The sequence below is a fragment of the Octodon degus genome, unplaced genomic scaffold (genome assembly GCF_000260255.1).
Source record: "Octodon degus isolate 3935 unplaced genomic scaffold, OctDeg1.0 scaffold00076, whole genome shotgun sequence".
Lineage (NCBI taxonomy): Eukaryota > Metazoa > Chordata > Mammalia > Rodentia > Octodontidae > Octodon > Octodon degus.
This window is the reverse complement of record NW_004524652.1, coordinates 10,747,809-10,765,380: the sequence shown is the minus strand read 5'-3', so window position 1 is coordinate 10,765,380 and position 17,572 is coordinate 10,747,809. Positions and strand designations below refer to the sequence as shown.

Here is a 17,572-nt window from a genome sequence, read left to right as displayed (position 1 = left end):
GGTAACCCACAGCGGGGGGCAAGGTCACCTCGAGGGAAGCGGAAGGATCCACAGGAACCCAGGGTGGGCTGCGGAGTCAGTGAGAGAGGGGGACGGATGTTAACTCTTTCTGCATCTCCGAGTATCAGAGAGGAGAGAGAAGAATGGGAGGGAAGGGCGGGCAAGACAGCTCAGCAGAGTAAGCGCCTGCTTGGCAAGTACAGGGACCGGGGTTTGATCCGCGTTCCCGCATGCATGCTGAGTCAGCGAATGAGTCCAGGCATGGTGACACTCGCCTGTAATCCCAGCGCTGGGGAGGCTGAAAACAGGAGGATCACTACAAGTCCAGGCTGCTCAATGAGAACCTGTACCAAATACATAAAAATGAAAAAAAGCAAGAAAGAAAGAGAGGGAGGGAGGGAGGGAGGGAGGCAGGCTCAAGCCGAGCCCCCAGCCCTGATGTGGGCCGGGACCAGAGCACCCCAAACCCTCACGGAGATTGCAAGCCTGACTCCTGGGACCCGGCATCGATCACAGCCCTCTCACATCGCTCTGGACTTCAAGGCTTGGAAAGGGGGAACCCTTGACCCTTGGTCAGTAGGGAACAGTGACTCAAAGACAGGTGCAGGAGACCATAACTGGCACCACTTCTGCCTGGAGAGTGGTGCCCGTAGGCACAATCTGGGGGATCCCAGACACATTTTATTTTACATGAGAGCTAAGTGGACTCTTTTCTTTTCTTTCTTCTTCTTCTTTTTTTTTTTTTAAGTTTATTTATTTATTTATTTATTTTGTATGTGTGTGGCCAGCTCAGCCCACCAGGGGGGCGGGGCTGGCTGGCATGTGGTGCTGGGGATTGAACTGCAGTCCTTGTGCTTTGCTTGGCTTGTTCCTAGTAGGTGCTTTAGACCACTGAGCCATCTCACCAGCCCCTTTTTTCTTCTTTTTGAGACACAGTTTCTCTATGTAGTCCAGGCTGGCCTTAAACTCACTATGTAGCCGAGACTGGTCTTGAACTTGTGGTGATCCTCCTGCCTCAGCCTCCCAAGTACTGGGACTACAGGCTTGCACTACCGTGTGTGTGGCAGGTATGTACTTTAATGTATACAGAAAAGAAATATAGAACCCATCCGTTGTTTCTTTTCTTTTCTTTTCTTTTTTTGAGACAGTGTCTCGCTGTGCAGCCCAGGCTGGCCTCAAGCTCACTGCAACTCTCCTGCCTCAGCCTCCTGGGTGCTGGGATTACAGACATGCACCACTCGCCCCAGTGGCTAAATCCCATCCACGGCTCCATCCGTGGCACCCGTGACCTCACGTATGTAATTGCTGAATCGTGGGCTCTACCGAAGTTGGAAAAAGATAAGGAATTCACAACTAAATGCTGTGACTGCACAGGGCTGTGGGAGAGAGAACCACGATGGCCGCCTTGCTGGTGACTCGCAGGTGACTGAGGGAGCGACTGTCACATGAGCGTCACCACAGCCACCCGCGACAGAAACCCCTAGGCTTGGAGGAGGAAAGAGCTTGATCAACAGGAAGCCGCCGAGCCTGGGCTCCCTGGGCCTGGTCGGAGATGCCGCTCGCTGCTCGCTGTTAGAGCAGGCGCGCGGGCCTCGCTGAGGAGCGCTTCACAATTTTTATTTAACAGCTCGGGGTTTAATCTGGACCAGGTCATCTGGACTCTGCTTTTATGGATAGCACTGCTTAGGTTAAAACTGATTTCCAGGTATTTTTTTTTTTTTAATGATGCTAAATAAAGCATAGGTGAGTGCTCATCGCCACGCAAATTCGGGTGGTGATGTACGAGTAGTTGAGGGATGCCAAATTAATGTCGCCACGGTGACAGAAGACAGAGCTCCTGGCCGAGGCTCTAAATTAATGACCCTAGTTGAGAATGAGCATAAAAAGAAGTCTCCGCAAGCCGCGGTGTGAATCTTCACTTCTTCCCTCCTGTGACAGATGAGCCTCAGTGGTGGGGTGCGTGCTCCCCTTCAGTACATTCGAGGCTTAAAATAACTCTACTGCACCTCGAGCAGCGCCTGGCCTGTGACCACAGGAGTGGGAGAAACAAGCGGGAAGGTGTGGAACGGGGAAAACAAGACAGGAAGGGAAGAAGGGTGCGGTCGGAGAGCGCAATCTGGCCTGGCGATGCCCGGCTGAGTGAGGTTGCAAGCCCGAAAAGTAGGCATGCTCCTGGGTCCTGGTCCACGATGGGAAACCGAAGCAGTGGTGCCTGCGCAAGCTGACCACACCAGGCCCCAGAGTTGGACTTGGGAAGGCATTGATCAGAGGGTGGAAGGCAGGAGCAACGCCAGCTCCGAGCTCCTTCCTTAGAGGCGTTGAGGCTGCTTAGGGTTCGCAGGGTGGCGAGACCTCCCGACAGCCATGACACGGGCTGTGAGCAGCCCTGGCCCTGGGCTGGGTCCTGGCTGACTGCTGCAGCTCAACAACTCCTGCTACCTCTCACAGCGTCCTGGAAACACAGCCATGATCCCGGGGAAGGGAACCAAGGAACTGTGAGGCAGAGGAGCAGCCAGGCAGCCCAGCCAGCTACACAGCCAAATGCGGGCTCCAACCCCAGCAGATGCATTCCCATCTTCGCTAGCCTGTGTCTACTCAGTGAGTCAGGGAACAGTGAGGAGGCCCCTGTCTTCCCGCCATGTCCGAAGACAAAAGGGCAAGGCCTGGGGATGATGCAGACAGAGGCTGGTGGGCGCTTGGCATGGGAGGCACAGTGCTGATTTGTGAGCTATGCCAGGAAGGGGGGGAGGGAGGGAGGGGATAGGAGGAAGAAGGAAGGAAGGAGGGAGGGAGGGACGGAGGGAGGGAGGGAGGGGAGGACAGGGAGGGCGGAGATGGAGGCATGCGACTACAAACAAGTCAGTCATTTCAAAATGAGTGTCCTCGGTTTTCCCCACGTTCGTACCTCCTGGGCCAATCTCAGGCTGAGAGGAGACCTGTGCTTCTCCAGCCCAGGCAGACCCGATCACAGGATAAAGGGAGAGGTCCCTGCAGCCCAGAGCTGGGAGCTGGGCTGCCACGTGGCCGACTCTCAGCTCTGTGGGATTTCAGCCGGCCGTGGCTCACCCTGGTCTCAGCCTGCAATCTGTCACATGCCAATAACTGTTGTGCTTTGGATCAAGAATGCCCCCCCAAGTCCCACATATTCAGAGGTGATCACGAGGGTGCTAGACTAGTCCATGGTGCATCCATAGATTAGGGTGCCATTTGGAGGTGGGGGGAAGGAGGTCGCAGGGGGTGACCTTCACGGGTGCATTCCCGACTCCAGCCCCTTCCTGTGTCGGGCTCTTTCCTCTTCTGTCTCCCACTGCCATAGGTGGACCATTCTCCTCCACCAGGCCCTTCTGCCAGGAAGCTCCATCTTGAAGCCAGCCCACCATGAACTGCACCTCTGAAACCCTGAGCCAAAATGAGCGTGTCCTCCTCGAGCGTGTCAGGCATGGGTCTTACTAGTGGAAAGGTGGCCAACGCAGTCACCCTAGGAGCCCCCACCCTGTAGGGACAGTGTTGAGGACATGAGGCGGGGCTGGCGGAGGACTCAGCACAGCACCTAGGCTGTGAGTACTCACTGGGCAGCAACTGCTCTTGGTACCGATCGGCCTCGCAGGCACAGCCAGGACCACGGAGGTAACATGGATAAGAACTGCTGGGAAACATGGCAGAGTTCTGCAGAATGACTGATTGAATTTGGATTTGAAGGAATGGTCCCCAAAGTCCAAGTGAAAAGGGCACATGTGTGGGTAGAAGGGGAGATCCTGGGGGTCAGGTGTCCTAGAGAACAGATACTATGGAGTAAACTGAAAGATGAAGCTCTGCATCTCAGTCACCCTCCAAACACATGGGGCCACTTGAGGTCCACACCGTAACACCTCCGGCAGGGGCAGTGCACCACCTGTGGATCAGCTACGGAGGGTCACAGTAACGCTACGTAACAAACAGCCCCTCTACCTCCACAGCAGTGACCAGCAGCTGGGCGGCTCCTCTGCACAGCTCAGGTTGAGATGCCATATGTGATGGAGCGCCACTCCCCATGCCGCTCCTCCTCTCGCAGCTCACATGTCCTTGTGGCTGTGGTAAAGGGCCACATCCACGCAATCCAGTTGTCACATCATTATCAGTCCGTTCCCTTGGCTAAAGCCAGTCACACCACCAAGCCAGAGTGACAGTGGCTGAGGACTACAAAATCACCGCCTAGTGAAGGGACCACCAGTGAGGGGCACCTCCGTGGTCCAGCATGCCAGAGCCTGACAGCCCAACTCTCGGCTACTGGCAGGGTCTCTCTTACATGTGCCCAGAGAGTTCTATGATTTTAAGATGCTTGTGTCTCAGTTACGCCCAGCGCAATCCTCACTGGCCTTTGGAAGTTGGCCCCAGCCGGGAGGCGCAGTCCTGTTGCTTGGGATCAGCCTCCTGCCCCGTGCACTGGCCGTGAGCACATAGCTCCCCTCCTGAGCGCGGCTTCCTGGTCTGGGACACAGGATTGGTGGCAGGTCCCATGCAGAGGTGACGGGAGCCCTAACTAGCACAGTGCACACAGCCGGGTGGCAGCAGCGGGACCTGCTAAATGCACTCATTGTCATTTTCATCACTGTTGCTGGTGTTGATGCGTGAGGACAGTGTCCTCCCTGGGCTTCCAGGCATCTGGGATTCCCCGCAGGAGCAGGCTTCCCTTCCCAGTCTGCGCCCCCGGAGCAGCTGACCATCTGCTGGGGGATTTCTGATTAACAAGCTCGCGTAATCTGCGCTGTGATCACAGCCCCGCTCTGTCCTCTGGGGCCGCAGCCTCTTCGGCTAAGCCTCTGCTGGAGCCATGAATATCTGAGCACCTGACCCTGTCGCATTTCAATGTCCCCAAAGCCCTGGGTCCCCGACCTCAGCCTGCTACGCTGAGAGCATGCTTACTCCCTCTAGATCCCCATGTCCCCAGCACCAGCAGTGTTTGCTCATCCGAGCTGTCACACAACTCACATATATGGAAGGCTGCACTGGAAGGCAGGTCCAGCCTGAGACATTGTCACATCACACTCCTGCTTCCAGGTCTCTGAGACTTTTCTCGGCCCCTGGGGATAAAGGGTCCAGACAACTATTAAGCCCAGGTGTGGTCAGATGATCGGCCCTTTGCAGGATTTGCTCAAGAGTTTTAGGGGTCCTTGGGTTATTTCCCTAGAAGCCAAGTTGAGGATTGTTATGCACATGAAGAAGAGAGGACAGAGGGTGGGACTTCTCATTACACGACCAGGACATAGGACAGGGCAGGTGGGGCAGCCTGGTCCCAGTCAGACCCCACTAATGCTTTGCAGCTCAGATTGTGCTGCACATCTGCCCCTTTGAGGGGCAGTGGAGGTGGGCATGGAACCCGGGGCCTCAGTACAGAGCCTCGGTACAAATAAACAGCCCCAGCCCTTTTTCAGCTTTCCAACAGGGCCTCACTAAGTTGCTAAGGTACCCAGGCTGGGCTTGAGCTTCCAATGCCCCTGCTGCAGCCTCCCAGAGAGCTGGGCTTGCAGGCGCCTGTGCTGCTTGGACACCAGGGAACGAGGCTGTTGTGCAGACACAGCAGGACATCGGCAGTCGGCCCCAGGGGCTTGGGGAAGGCAGAGCCGAGCAGGGCAGGCGTGGTCAGCCTGCAAGAAAGGCTCCAGTGTGCATTTAGTCATGGCACTTGCAACCCCCAGCCAGTCACGCATGAGCGCGGGGAAAGCCACAGGAGTGAGGCCACCACCCGTGATGGTGCCCCGCTGCCCTGGCAGCATGGATCCAGCCCTAGGCAGTCGCCTTCGCAGTGATGGTGACTGAGCCAGAGACCGGGACTTTCAAGCACAGCCTCGGCATCCACTGAAACCAGTTTCTCCTGGGCTCCTTCTGTCCTCCTCTGTCCTGCTGTGTGCTGGTGAGAAGGTCACTCTGCCTCTCTGAGCTTCGCCTTCTCTATGAAAAATGAGGGCAAGACCTGTCTCAGGGGCCTGTGCCTGGGCCATGCCTCATTCTGACCTAATACAGTAGTTATTTACCAAGGGCAGAGAAAGGTTTTGGATCTAGAACTCCTCGAATCCTAGCTCTTAATAAATAGCAGCCACCGGACCTTGAAAGACCCTAGAAAGCCTCAGGGTCTCAGTTGTCCCACTCATAAATGGGCCAGTAGCCTTCCTATAGAATGGGGCAGCAAGGGCAGCTCACTGGTCTATGCGGCCTTTGTAGATGAGACACAAAGGCCCCAAGCACTTGCTTTAGGAAAAGGGACCCCCATACTCATACGCTGGTGGCCCCTTTTGAAGGAATGAAGACCAGGGAAAAAAAATTATATTAACCTAATATGGTGGTGGACATCCATACTAGCACTTAGGGAGGCTGAGGCAGGAGGATCGCAAGTTCAAGCCCAGTATGGGCAATTTAGCAAAAGCCTATCTCAAAAAAACCCAACAACAGACAAACAAAAGAAGGACTGGAGATGTAGCTCTGTGCAAAAGCCCTGGGCTTGGTTCTTAGTATTTAAAAAAGGTTCCCATGACCCCACTAACCCTCACCCTATGCCTCACAGCCAACCCACAGGATCCTCCTCCAGTGAGCAGGTAGATACAGGCAGCCCAGCCAGTTCTGGACACTGGTCTCAGCCAGGTGCCGAAGGGCCCAGGGAGGCCACAGGGAGCAATTTTGCGCTGAACAGAGGTTGTCATGGAGACAAGGACAGGTAGGGAGGAGTTTGGGGAGTCAGGGGCCTGGGCCCGGCACCCCATGGTCAGAGCACACTCTGTCCCCTGAGAACGGGCCGTCTGCTTGGCCCTAGGCCCTGGTAGACAACACAGACTCCTGGAGAGTGTGGGGAGCCTTGGGGCTCGGAAGCCACCAGCCTCCCTGCCACAGAATCTGCTCGAGCAGCACGGGCTCAGGGCGGGGCCCCTGTGCAGCCCCTGGGGGCACACATGCTGCCTGGCTTTGCTGTGGGTCTCGCTGGTCAGTGGCGGATGTGTTGGTGGTGCAGAGAAGGCGTCCTGGTCTACAGCCACACCACCCTGAACGCACCCGATCTCATCTGATCTAGGAAGCTAAGCAGGGTCGGGCCTGGTTAGGACTTGGATGGGAGAGAAGGGGCCCTGGCTGCCACCACCACCCCCCAGGCTCCAGCCGAGACTACACCACACCATTGCTCAGCTCCTCTCCCTGTCCTGGCCTGTGCCCCCTGCCTTTATGGTTGGTCCTCCCTTCCTTCCTTCCTTCCTTTCTTCCTTCCTTCCTTCCTTCCTTCCTCCCTCCCTCCCTTCGTTCCTCCCTTCTTTCTTTCCTTCCTTCCTTCCTTCCTTCCTTCCTTCCTTCCTTCCTTCATTTTTGCAGGATTAAACCCAGGGGCTTTGCCCTGAGCTACATTCCCATGCCTGGGTCTTGCTAAGTCTCTAAATTACCCAGGCTGCCTTGACCTGGAGATCCTCCTGCCTCAGCCTCCCAGAGTGCTGGGACTGCACACCTATACCATCACACCTGGCTCCCTTGAGAGCTCCTTCCACACTCCCCAAGCCAGACATGGATGTCCCACAGCTGAGTCAGCTGCCCCTGGGCCTCCACCCAGGCCCTCCTCAGCATGGCTCCACCTCACCTAAGATGTGTGACAAACTCCTTTTGCAGATGAAAGGGAGTCACACCCCAGTCACCCCAGTCATGGGTGTTGTGCAGGTCTCTCTGAGGCCTCTATGGGAGCCATTAAAACCAGTTCCCCACCCGAGGAGCATAAACGGCAGGTTCAGGGCTGCAGGGAGCCCGGCTCACAGGGCCTCTCTCTGCCAGTACACACAACCTGCCCTTGGGGACAAGTCAGCACACAGGCAGGGAGGCGAGAGACCTGGGAGAGGAGCCCAGGCTAGGCGAGGGGTGGCGGGGCCTCCTGAGGACGTCCTCACCTCCCACGCTGGGCCAGGGCCGCAGGTGGCTGAGCTTCAAGCCGTGCCCACCGCACCCTCCGTTAAGCAGCACTCAGCGTTCCAGCGATAATGAGGGACACTGAGCCCTGTTTGTCCCTAGCTCGGGCCACCAAGACGCCCAGCTGAGCCAAAGACTTGGGCCAAGGCTGACGCCCCCGGATGTGTGCCCAGGCAGCTGGCTGTAAAGGTCCTGGCCCGAAAGCGAGGCTCCCTGTGGGCCTCGGCTCCCACGCAAGGGCGCAGGGACCTGAAGAAGCAAAGGCCGAGCTGTCTGTGCCTGCCTGTCAATCACAGCTCTGCGCCTGAGGACCTGGGGGCGGGACAAAGGAGGGGGGCCTGCTCACAGCTGCAGCCTCCTACCTCTTGGCCAGTCGTCCAGCCAAGGCCTCCAGCTCACTGCCTCAGTTACTTGAGCACCTACTGTGTGCCGGCCATCCTGGGAAAGTTTAATGGGAGGGTGGCGCTCAGGGACCCAAAACAAGTGAACAGCTGCTGCATGGGACAGCTGACAACAGAATTAACCCAGGCCAGCAATTAATTAACTCTGGGAACCAAGGAGATAGGGAAGATAAGGCTCTGAAAGGGACAGACGTGAAGACCTCGCCCAAGTGGGATGCAGCCAAGCCACAGTGGGCGAGGCACCGAGACTGCAGAGCTGAGGTGCTGGGGGTGACAGGCTTGGGGACCTGAAAATAAGCGCACATAGCTGATAACTGCCCCTACCCCATGTCGCACAGGACCAGGGAGCACCAGGATTGGTGTCAATCAGTGTCGAATACAGGCATGAGTTCCAGGGGCACCCTGGGGGGGGACCCAGCCCAACTGAGTGGTCAAGATCCAGGCTAAGGAGGTCGCTCAAGGCCAAGAGGGCAGAGGCTGGGCCCTGGAGAGGAGCCAGGGAGGCGGCCCCTGCCTGCTTGCATCTTCCGTGGCTCCCCACTGCTCTCCCTCAAGTCCACAGCAGAGACTGGCAGACTCATTCCCAGGCTCGGCCAGGCACGCTTTCCCCACGCTCTACCCAAGCACCAGCCTGTTTCACCTTCCTGCTGCCTGGGACTCTCTCTTGGCCCAGCCCCTCAGGAGGTCTTCCTCACCCTGCCCTCAGATTGGGGTTCATCTGCCACTGGCATGGAGCCAGGCACATTGTGTACAGAACATGGAGTTAGGGGCCGACTCCCCAGTCTGGTGAATGAATATGTCTCCCCCAAAATGTCCACACTAGGGTCATGGGGACGGGAACTCCTGAGACTAAGAACTGGCCAACTGCAAGCAGCAACCCAGCGCTGCCCTTCTATTCCCATGATGCACTGTGACAAAGACCTTAAAGCCACACATCCTGAGGCATGGACGGTCTGGACGGTCCAGGCATTTAGGAGGAAGTTTGTCCATGTGTTCTGAAGTCAAAGGGCCCCAGTCCTCAAGGGTAAGCTTCACTGACTGAGACGGGGATCGGGACAGCGGCACAGGCAGGGGCTGCAGGAAGAGCCCAGGAGGGTGTGGGGACAGGAGCTGAGCACGGTGCCCAGTGCCCGGGACTTAGGAGACCCTTAGTGTGCAACGAGGTGATTCCAGGCCAACTGAGGGACCCCTGCCTATTAGAGAGAAGGGGACCCGATGGGGATACAGCAGGGACACCAAGGTCCTGGGGCTGCGGGACAGCAAGGGGAGGGTCAGCCGCTCACCTCCTCGAGCCCCTGAAAGCCTGTGCAGGGCAGGGACCCAGGCTCCTGTTGGTCTGCTGAGTACAGTCTCACATACACACAATCACACCCACAGGCACTGGGCTACCTCGCTGTGAACACACACACACACACACACACACACACACACAACCATCTTGTGTCTCCCTTGTCAGCCAACACGATGACACTAGGAATGTACTAAATGCCACTGAACTGTCCTCTTCACCTCGATTAAAAAAGTAATGCCCTGCCCCCCCCCAGCTCCCCCAAACCCACTGCCAAGCATGGAGGGCAGAGCCCCAGGGGAGGTGGGGACACCCTTCTGCAGGGCATCTCTGGCCACACTCATCATTCGTTCTGCTCTCGACTGGCTGGGCGTCTAGGAAGTCTCTGGTTCTCAGACTCTGCTGACTGCAGATGCACAGCTCAAACCCTCTTCAATACTAAAAAGCAGGGAGCACTGAGTGACTGTGTTGCTGAAAAGGTCAGACGCCTCTGCACACAGCATTCAGGCTCTGATGCCAGACACGAGCCTCTCTCTAGCCAGCTCTCCTCCTCATTGACTTCTTTCTCAGCCTGACTGCTCAACAGGGGACTTAGAAACTCTTGGCCTGTGTTGCGTTTTGTATCTTTAAGGTCCATTCAAACTTTGGCAATTCTAACAAAGTTCAGAGGCTGCTTCTCATTGGCCTGCCTCAGGTCATGTGATCACCCCTGAACCAATCAGTGAGGTAGGATGGAATGCTCTGGTTGGCCAGAATTGGATGGCCTGACCAATCACAGAGCTCAGGAAGGATAGGCTTACCCATTCAAAACCCTGGGCTTGAGGGTGTGGGAGAAGGAACAGTCCCTAAAGGAGTGAAAGATGCAGATTCTGGGAGGCTGAGGCAGGAGGATTCCAAGTTCTGCCCACCCTGGGTAACTTAGGGAGAACTTATCTCAATTTTTGGGGGTTTTTTTTTTCAGAACCAGGGATTGAACTCAGGCCCTTGCCCTTGCCAGGGAAGTGCTTATTCTACTGAGCCATCACCCCGACCCCTGTCTCAATTTAAAAAGAAGAAAAAAGAAAAGAAAGAAAGAAAAAGATTGGGGATGTAGCTCACTACAGAAGCTGTGGTTTCAATCCCTAGCACGTGTACACACACACACACACACACACACACACGCACGCACACACATTTTACTGTCCAAATTGAAAAGAAAAAAAAAACGAGAGAAAACAGTTGAAAGTAGTTTTTAAAATATGTATTCTTCAAGCTACTATATCTAAAATATTGTTTCAACATGTTTTGCTTTTTGTCTTTTGAAAACAGGGCTTCACTATGCAGTTCAGCCTAGCCTTGAACTCACTATGTAGCCCAGGCTGACCTTGAACTCACAGCAATCTTCCTGCCTCAGCCTCCCAAGTGCTGGGATTATTTCTGTGTGCCAGCACACCCAGCCCAACATGTGATCTTTTAAAAAATATATTAATGACACTTGCTACCTTTTTTTGGGGGGGCAGAGTCTCACCACAGCTCAGGCTGGCCTCAAACTCACTATGTAGCCCAGGCTGGCCTTGAACTCACAGCGATCCCCTTGAGTGTGCATGGCCCTGAGCAGTCTCCCAGCTGTGCACGGGAGGGAGGGAGGCCCCTTCCACCACGCCACCCCCACTTGCTTGTATTTAACGCCTCGCTCTGTTTGCCGCAAGCATGGGTGCTGCGTGCTTATTTGTTTAGCGACAGAAGGCGGCCTCGCAGGAGAGGCGCCCCCCCTTCCCTCCCCGGCCCCCTCCGACGCGCACACAGCCGCCTAATGCCACGTGCCGTGGCGGGAGCAGGCGTATGATGAGATCTCAGGCTGGGGGAACCCAGGGCAGGGTCCCGGCCACACGGGCAAGGTAACCCCAAAATGCTAGATGCCCCATCCAGCATGGTGACGCAGATTAAGGCTCCAATGAAAATAACAGCGGCCGTAGCTGGACACGGGCTGGATCCAAAGCTCCAGCATGCTGCGAGCTGCACCACACAGGGTCCACTCCCACTCGGGTCATGCCAGATCCTGGGGACACGGCCACCCGGTCAGGCCCTTGGGGAGCCCAGTGACGAGGGTGGACAAGGAGTGGGCCTCGGGACTGCAGCATCCTTAGGATCTCAGCGGCCTGATGTCCAGGGTCTCGGTCTCCTCAGAGGGGGAACAGTAAGAGCGGGCTTGCACAGCCAGTGAGAGGATTAAGCAAATGCGCCGGAAGGGTTCTGAGTGCAAGGAAGGATGTCATACACGGCATGCGGCAGCCACTTAATAAATGGTGCGCGTCCTGTCGCAGAGACGATTTCCCTCCTAGGCTGCAGGCGCAGCAGCGCCCTGTCTCCGAGGGCTGTAGGAACATGAGTTCATCTCACCCATTGTACAGGCCTGGAGACTGACGCACTGGAAGACAGGCGGTCAGCCTGGCATCTCACAGCTGCGGGGACTTTGGGCTGGGAGCACAGCCAGACGCAGGCCAGGGCGCACACGAAGCCAACTCCCCAGCTTCCAGCCGGGTGGCAAGGGGCGACGGACACCCCGCGTGGTGAGCGGACACTGTGCGGGGACTTCAGGGCCCTTGCTGATGGAGGGCCGGAGGGAGCCAGGGCGAGCATATTTCTCCAGCACAGACACTCGCAGGTGCTTCGGTGGCAACGTCCTTGACCAACTGCCGGGGACAGCCGTCACCATGGCAACCGCCAAAGGCCAGCTGGCCTCAGGTGCAGGAAGGGCTGTGCCCACCTTGAGCCCTAGACCCTGTGCCCTGCATGGCCTCTCCTGATGATGGGCCCAGCTTGGGGGGCTCCGGACGTGGCCAACTCTAACGGCCAGGGGAAAGCAGAGCTCCCACCCCCAGGCCGACCCCAAAGCCCCAGGGTTCTCCTCCTCCTGCCCCAAGGGTGGATGGCAGTCTGGGTCCTCAGCCCTCGGGAAGGTCCGGGAGGCCCCGCTCCGTGGGCAGCAGCGCTCCGCCGTCACAGCTCTGTGCCGCAGATATTAATTATCCTCTAACGACTCTCCAGGCAGTCATTACGGCTCAGCTGCCGCCAGCTGTTCCAGAAAACCTCCCGGCAGCTCGGCTCGGGCAGAGGGAGGTGGCCCGCCGTCCGGCTGGGTGACGGAGCCGTGCGAGCGCGGACAGCCAGCGCGAGGCCGGGCCCCTGCTCAAGGGACTGCCGGGGGACCTCCCAGGGAAGGGCAGGGAACTGGGGGGCAATGTGGGAGGTGCTGAGCAAGAGGGGAGACAGGGGATGGAAATCCCAGGCAGTAGGTGGCCGGTCTGGGCCCGCGGGATGCTCGCGAGCACTTATGGAGCGCTTGCGGTGTAGGGAGTGCCGCAAGGCCTGGCTGCTTCTGGCCTACAGTCCCCACCCCGCCCGCTTCCTGCAGCCCCAAGCCCAGGGAATCCAAAGCCGGACTTGCTGTTTTTCAGGGGACTCGGGGTTGAAATCAGGGGCTTCCCACTGAACCACGGCCTCAGCCCCTTTTATTTTTTATTTTGAGACCAGGTCTCACTGCAATTGCTCAGGCCGACCTGGAGCTTGCAGGCTGCAAAGAGGGCAGAGGGTGATAGAGACTGGCGGGGCCCCTGCCGGTCACAGCCCCGCTCTGTGCTGCCCGGTCACAGCCCCGCTCTGTGTTGCCCGGTCACAGCTCCGCTCTGTGCTGCCCGGGCACAGCTCCGCTCTGTGCCTCCATGCTAGCTACTAGTTGGGGCTGGTGAAGAAGTTATTCCTTTTCAGCTCCTCCACCCTGCTGAGGCCTTCCAAGAGAAAGACTCCGTCTGCTGCTGTCTTGGGCTTTTCTTTTTTCTTAAACTGATGTATAATTTAAATACACAAAAGCGCTCAGATCTTAAATACTTTTTTTTTTCTTTTCAGTACTGGGGATTGAAACCCGGGACGTGGCCGTGAGTTACGGCCCCAGCTCTTCACTTGTTTATTTTATGATTTTTTAAAAGTTTTGACACAGACTCACACTCCATTACTCAGGCTGGGCTTGAACTCATGAGCCTCCTGCCTCAGCCTTTCAGAGCTGGGATAAGGAGAGTGAGCCATGACACCAGCTGACTCCCACATTTGAATCACTGAGTAACTTTTTATACACCCACCACCCAAAAGGAAATAGAGGACATTTCCAGCCTCCTGGAACCCCCAGGCCTTCAATACAATTTTACATTCTGTCTCCCCAAGAAGATACCTGCTATCTTCAGCCATGACTGGAAGTCCCTATGTCCTCCACCCCTTGCACCCACTCATCTACTTCCTGTCTTTATGCATTGAGCTATGTTACACAGCAGGGGGCCTTTTGTTTTTAGGCTTTGGTCATGATGTGTCCAAGGTTCATCTATGTGGGGACCTGTATCAATAGTTCCTTCCTTTTAATGGCTGCATAATATTTCACCCTTGGGATATACATTTTATTTACCCATTCATCACGGGATGGTCAAATATATGCCCTTTTAATTTTCTTCTTTCCTCACTGTTATGACCATGAACTTCTCCCATGTGCATTATGTTTACAGTTCATCCTTTTTCATTGCTGTGTACTATTCCCTCAAACACATTCACACCTGTTTATCATCTACTGTCCAGTTGCTGGACACTTGGGTGTCTTCCACTTTGGCTATGTTGGGCACAAAGCCGTCACAAGTGACCTTGTTTCTGCAGGGTACATCCAGCTATGAAGTGGCCAGTACTTGGGTAGGTGTGTGCCTGCTAAGCTCGGTTCTGAACAGCAGGAGAGCATAGTGGGAAGTGGGAAGGCTATGCCAGGCTGTGGCCTGTTGGGATGTGACATCGGTGACCTGTTCTCACTGTCTAGTGCCTCTCACTATTTTTCCTGTATGACAAAAGGGTGCTCTATGTACAGTGCTGGTCCCATGTCTTCTCTTAAAATGATGTGCTTGGGTTAAAAAGGAAAAAAAAAAAAAAGGAAGAGAGAACTCGTTTAAAGAAAAAAATCAGCACATGATAACAGAGCAGAAAGTTCTGGGTGGAGTGACAGCCCAGAAGGAGCCCCAGTCAGTGAAGCTGGGACCCCCTGGCGGGGGGGGGGGTCACGTGTGTGGGCAGCTGCCCGGTGGAGGAGGGGATGCCCTGGACAGGATGGGGAGACCAGCGCTTGGGCCTCAGCAGGCTGGGAGGGCTCAGGGCAGTGTGGGCTGCCTGGCTTTCACCTGAGGCTTCACCCTCTGCTTCCGCCAGACCTCTTGAATGGCGCCCCCTGCCTGGCCTTGGCCATCCTGTCTGTAAAGTGTGGGCCTCCGAGGGGATGGGCAGAGTGGTGCACACCTGTTATCCCAGCTCCTCGGAGGCTGAGGCAGGAGGATTGCAAGTTGAAGGCCAGGCTGGGCAATATAGTGAGACCCTGTCTCTGAATGTTTTCCAAAGCCCTTGGAGGTGTAGCTCAGCAGCAGAGCTCTTGCTTAGCACGTGTGAGGGGCTCGGTTCCCACCCCAACTCTGCAAAAGAAACAGAAAGCAAAAGCAGCAGCAGCCTCCAGTGGGCTCTGTGTAAGACCCCAGCCAGAGCGCAGGGACTGTGAGCAAGGCAAACTCGCAGTCCGGAAGGGGCTTTCCAGGGCGACGCTTGGATCTGCTGCTTTGTGGGGGAGCACCTGGCCCTGCAGGGTCTACATTTGGGGGTCAACACGTGGCCAGAGCTGAACTGTGGCTGAGGCCCTGCAGTCTCGAGGCTGCCGCGGCCCCACCCCACCCTGGGGCTTCTCCGGGGCTGAAGGTGTGACCACCTCCCTCCTGCTTTTCATGGCTTTCCTGCTTTATTTTGTTTTCTTGAGACGGGGTCCAACTCGAAGCCATTCCAAGCTTCCACACCTGGCCCTTAGGCTTTGTCCAGTGTACGCGCCGGGGTCAGTTGGTGCCGCACAGCTGCCGGGTGGGACCCTGCGGAGCGTGCCGGAGCACACCTCGCAGCGCTGATTGCTGGCCTCACCGCGCTGCAGAGCCCCCGCCTGGTACAAGGCATGTGGGCCCCATGCCACCCGTGCCACCCAGCAGCCGTGTGAGCCCGAGCAAGTCAGTGCTCCCATGCCTCCGTCTCCCCAAGTGCACTATCACACGGACTTGGGCAAGAGGTGTTTCTTATCCCCTCCCCCAATGTCCAGAACGCAAGGCGCCCGGTTGGCCCTCAGCACAGGCCAGTGATAGCCGTGGCCCAGCGCTCCTCGGAGAGGCCCCTGACGGCCAGCCGGGTCGCCATCTCCTGCCGGCAGAAAGTGGCTGGGAGGTTGTGGCCTGAGTGGTTAGTGACCTGAATAAGTGAACGAGGCAGGTCTGTGCTGGTATAATCTTGCCAGAGAACATTTAGAGGCCGCGTTGCACTACCCTCCTTGCGGTAACCCCTCCATGCAAGGGTTGCCGATATGGTGGCCCTTCCCTCTCTCTGCTTTCCCACCATCCCGAGGTGAATGACTTTGATGCCCCACATACTCTGCTAGTCTGTGCTTCCTTTGATCGTGGACTGAAACCTCTGAACAGATGCTAAACTAAACCTTTCTTCTCTTTATGTGTATTATCTCTGGTATTTTGTCACAGTAACAGAAAGCAGACAACATACCTTCCTCTTCCTTCAGATCTCTGTTCAATACCTGCTCCTTACAGGGCCACCTGTCCCCTGAGACCAGGGCAGACCCACCTTTTGGAAGTCTCACGCACTTGGCAAGGTAAAGATGGACAAAATATTTCTTCTGTGGCCAGATTTAGGTGCCTCCATGGGATTCCAGTGGCCCCCTACGAAGGCAGTGTCCCCAGGCCAGACAAGAAGAGAAGACCAAGCTGGTACCCTGCTTGGGTGATGGATGGAGGAGCATAACTCTGAGGGCCACAGCAGCGGGGACATTCGTCCAGCAGCCCCCAGGGTCACTGATTAGAGGCCATTCTCAGCATCACCAACTCCTGGCCCTCTGGTGGATGCTAGGGGTCTAAGCACACACCGGCGGCCATCGGAAGACCCAGCAGACAGGAGTAGGTGTTGGGGAAAGAGGCTATTGGGAAGTTGGGAGCCGTCCTCGCAGGTGTCCACTGGGACAAGTGACACGTGTGGCAGCTGACAGCATGTGCGGCAGCTTCTGGCTATAGCTACTGTTTGCATATTTATAAAACTGCCAATCAAAAACACTTTAACAGGGGCCGGGGAAATGGCTCAGTGGAATAAGTGCTTCCCTGGCAAGCACAAGGGCCTCAGTTCAATCCCCGGTTACGGGAAAAAAAAAAAAAAAACCACTTTAACAGCTGGGCACGGGGGCACACACACCTGTGATCCCAGCACTTAGAGGCTGAGGCAGGAGGATCACTGGGAGTTTGAGGCCAGCGTGGGCTACATAGGAAGACCCTGCTTCAACAAACAAATAGAAAGCTACTTTATCTACTAACCCTGGCTATCTACCCAGATTTGAGCCCTACAGGATACAGAGAAGCCAAAGACCCTCCCCCTCGGGGCCGGACCTCTAGTGCAGGAAACCAGGTGAGACAGTAGCATGGCCTAGCGAGGCAGGAACATTTCAAAACTGAGCTCTAGCAGCTGGGATCACTGTACAGGACAGTATGATGACCTGTCTAAGCTCTGCAGCCAGGAAGAAGGAGTTCCGGGACTGAACCCAGGGCCTGTCCCCCAAACTCCTTCCCTGCAAATCCCTGTTGATATTGCAATTGTTTCCCCTCAAGCGAGGACAACTTACAGCTACCTTCATCTGCCCATTTCATAGCTGGGGAAACTGAGGTCCAGTAGATCCAGAATCAGAGGGTAAAGGGAAGCCAGATGCTGGGATCAAAGACTAACTCAGCTGCCATCTTCAAGGCAGGAGTTCCTTGTAGGGTGGCAGGGCTTGATTGCTCCCACCTGATGGGGAGCTGCCCACCTGTAGACATGCCTGCCCCATCCTGCCTGCTCCTCAGGAGTCCAACCTCCGGGCCTGGGTCCTGTGTATGGAGTCCCCAAAGCCCTGCACTGG

General features: G+C 56.3%; 1 long non-coding RNA gene across 1 annotated transcript; it reads right to left on the bottom strand.

The window, feature by feature from the left end:
* Positions 1 to 305: 305 nt before the first annotated feature.
* LOC111817986 lies at positions 306 to 6,388 on the bottom strand. Its single transcript, XR_002822075.1, has 3 exons — positions 6,309 to 6,388; positions 4,969 to 5,060; positions 306 to 344 (listed from the first exon to the last, which is right to left on the bottom strand). It is a non-coding gene; the product is annotated as an uncharacterized LOC111817986 (long non-coding RNA).
* Positions 6,389 to 17,572: the final 11,184 nt, after the last annotated feature.